Genomic DNA, 2860 nt, shown 5'->3' with positions numbered 1-2860 from the left:
AAGGAAAGGAAGATCCTAGAACAAATTGCTTAATCAGATAGCTTCCTTAAGACTTCCATCGGAGTTTTAACCAGTTGGTTGGCCAAGTGGAGGTCTGCTGTTGAGGAAGAACATTTCACTGTACTTCGTGCTTATTTCTTTAAATGAATAAAATATTTATCTAGTTTATCTTTATCTTTTATCTTCCTGCAAGAATTAATCTCAACAGTTGATAAGTAAATCAGGAACTGAACATAAAAGCTGACAAATAACAAACTGACAAAGCTGACATCAGTTAGAAATTAAGAACTGATAGATGACACAAATTAATTAACAAATGATATATTAGCAGTAAAACTGATTAGGATTAATCAATTAATCCAAGTATATTGCGAAAGTGAGAAAACTTAGTCTCGGGAAATGGTTTGGTGAAATGTCAGCTGCTTGTTGTTCAGTTGAGACATATTCCAGTATTCTGTCCTTCTTCAAGGCATGATCTCTGATAAAGTGATGCCTGACATCTATGTGCTTGGTCCTTGAGTGAAGAACTGGGTTGTAGGTAATAGCAATCGTGCTTGTATTGTCACAAATATGGGCGATTCTTTGGCAATAACTCCATAGTCTTTCAGTTGTTGCTGAATCCAGAGCAGTTGAGCACAGCAAATCCCAGCAGCAAGATATTCTGCTTCAGTTCTGGAAGTAGCAATGGATGTCTGCTTCTTGCTGAACCAAGAGATTAGTCTGTCTCCTAGAAACTAACATGATCCACTTGTACTTTTACGATCAAGCTTACATCCTGCATAATCTGCATTTGAATATCCAACTAGATTGACAGAGGAGTCTTTAGAATACCATAACCCAACATTTTGAGTGCCTTTCAGATATTTTAATATACGTTTGGCAGCTGAAAAATGTGATTTCTTAAGGTTTGCTTGAAATATAGAACACATACAGACATAAAATACAATATCAGGATGACTAGCAGTTAGGTACAATAATGAACCTATTAAACCTCTGTAAAGTGTCGCCTCAACGATATTCCCCCTTGATCAGTGTCCAGTTTAACTGATGAACTCATGGGAGTACTTGCAACTGAACACGATTCCAGCAAAATTTCTTCAGCAACTCATTTGTGTATTTAGTCTGACTGATAAAAATGCCTGTCTCCAGTTGCTTCACTTGTAGTCCAAGAAAAAATGTCAGTGCACCCATCATGCTCATATCAAATTTATCCTGCATCAACTTAGAAAATTTCTCGCATAATATGGGGTTAGTTGGCCCATATATAATGTCATCAACATAAATCTGAACAAGTAAAATGTGATCATTCTTTGAAAATTTGAACAATTTCCTATCAACCGATCCAACAGAAAATCGTGATCAGTTATAAATTTTGAAAGAGTTTCATACCAAGCTCTTGGAGCTTATTTAAGACCATATAAGGCGTTGTTCAAATGGTAGACATGATCAGGAAAATGATGATTGATGAAACCTGAAGGTTGTTCAACATAGACTTCTTCTTGTAACTGACCATTCAGGAATGCACTCTTTACGTCCATCTGGTAGACTTTGAAATTATTGAACGATGCATAGGCAAGGAATATTTTGATAGCTTCCAGTCTTGCAACTGGTGCATATGTTTCATCCTAGTCAATTTCTTCTTCTTGCCTGTATCCTTGTGCTACCAGTCTCGCTTTGTTGCGCACAACTGAACTATTTTTGTTCAGTTTATTCATGTACACCCATTTTGTACCTATAACAGTTTTTGAAACTGGTCTTGGAACTAGGTTCCAGACATTGTTATCGGTAAACTGATTCAGCTCCTCTTGCATTACATTTGTCCAGTTTGGATCTTCAAGAGCTTGATCAGTTTTCTTCGGTTCCAATAGCAATACAAAAGCTGAATGAATAAATAAATTGAGCATTTGATTTCTCGTTCTTACCGATTCAGATGGATTACCTATCACCAATTCTGGAGGATGTTATTTTTCCATTTGAGTTGGGCGTCTGTTGCTTCTGTATCAGCAACTACTTCTGCAGGCGATTGAATGTTTTCAGTTTCAGTTGGAGCTATTTCATTTGGTAACTGAATATCATTTCTTTGCTCTGCCAACTGACTTTCAGGAACTACTTTCTATTCAACTGATTGATCCAGAATTTCAGGTTCAGGTGAGTGAAGGATGTTTCGATTGATATGATTTTCTTCTTCATGATTATCCTCCAAACTGATATCTGTAAATCGATCAACTAGTTCAACTGGATCAGTTGGCTTATCAGTTAGTACAGTTTCATAAAAAAACAACATGTATAGACTCTTCAACATTTAGTGTGATCTTGTTAAAAACTCTATAAGCTTTGCTGACTGAAGAATATCTCAGAAATATTCCCTTTACAGATTTAACATCAAAGGCTTTTAAATAATTTTTTCCATTGTTAAGAATAAAACATCTGCAGTCGAATATTTTGAAGTAAGAAACCACACTTTTTTGTTCATGCCAGATCTCATATGGAGTTTTCAAATGATTTTTATTAATCATCGATCTGTTCTGAGTATAACACACAGTGTTTACTGTCTCTGCCCAAAACCTTTGAGAAATACCAGAATCAGCAAGCATTGTTCTAGCAGCTTCTTTAAGGGTCCGATTTCTCCTCTCAGCTACACCATTTTGCTGAGGAGTTCTAGCTGCTGAGAGCTCATGCTTAATTCCAACATTTTTTAAAAAAATTGAAGAATTTGATTGATGAATTCAGTTCCTCAATCGGATCTGATTCTATCAATTCCAACTGATTTCTCCTTTAATAGTCTTTTGAAAAGCTTGATCAGTTGTTCAGCAGTTTGGTCTTTGGATTTGAGAAAAATAACCCAAGTAAATCTTGAAAA

The sequence above is a fragment of the Primulina eburnea genome, chromosome 18 (assembly GCF_022965805.1).
Source record: "Primulina eburnea isolate SZY01 chromosome 18, ASM2296580v1, whole genome shotgun sequence".
NCBI classification, from domain to species: domain Eukaryota; kingdom Viridiplantae; phylum Streptophyta; class Magnoliopsida; order Lamiales; family Gesneriaceae; genus Primulina; species Primulina eburnea.
Note: the sequence above shows the minus strand (reverse complement) of the source record.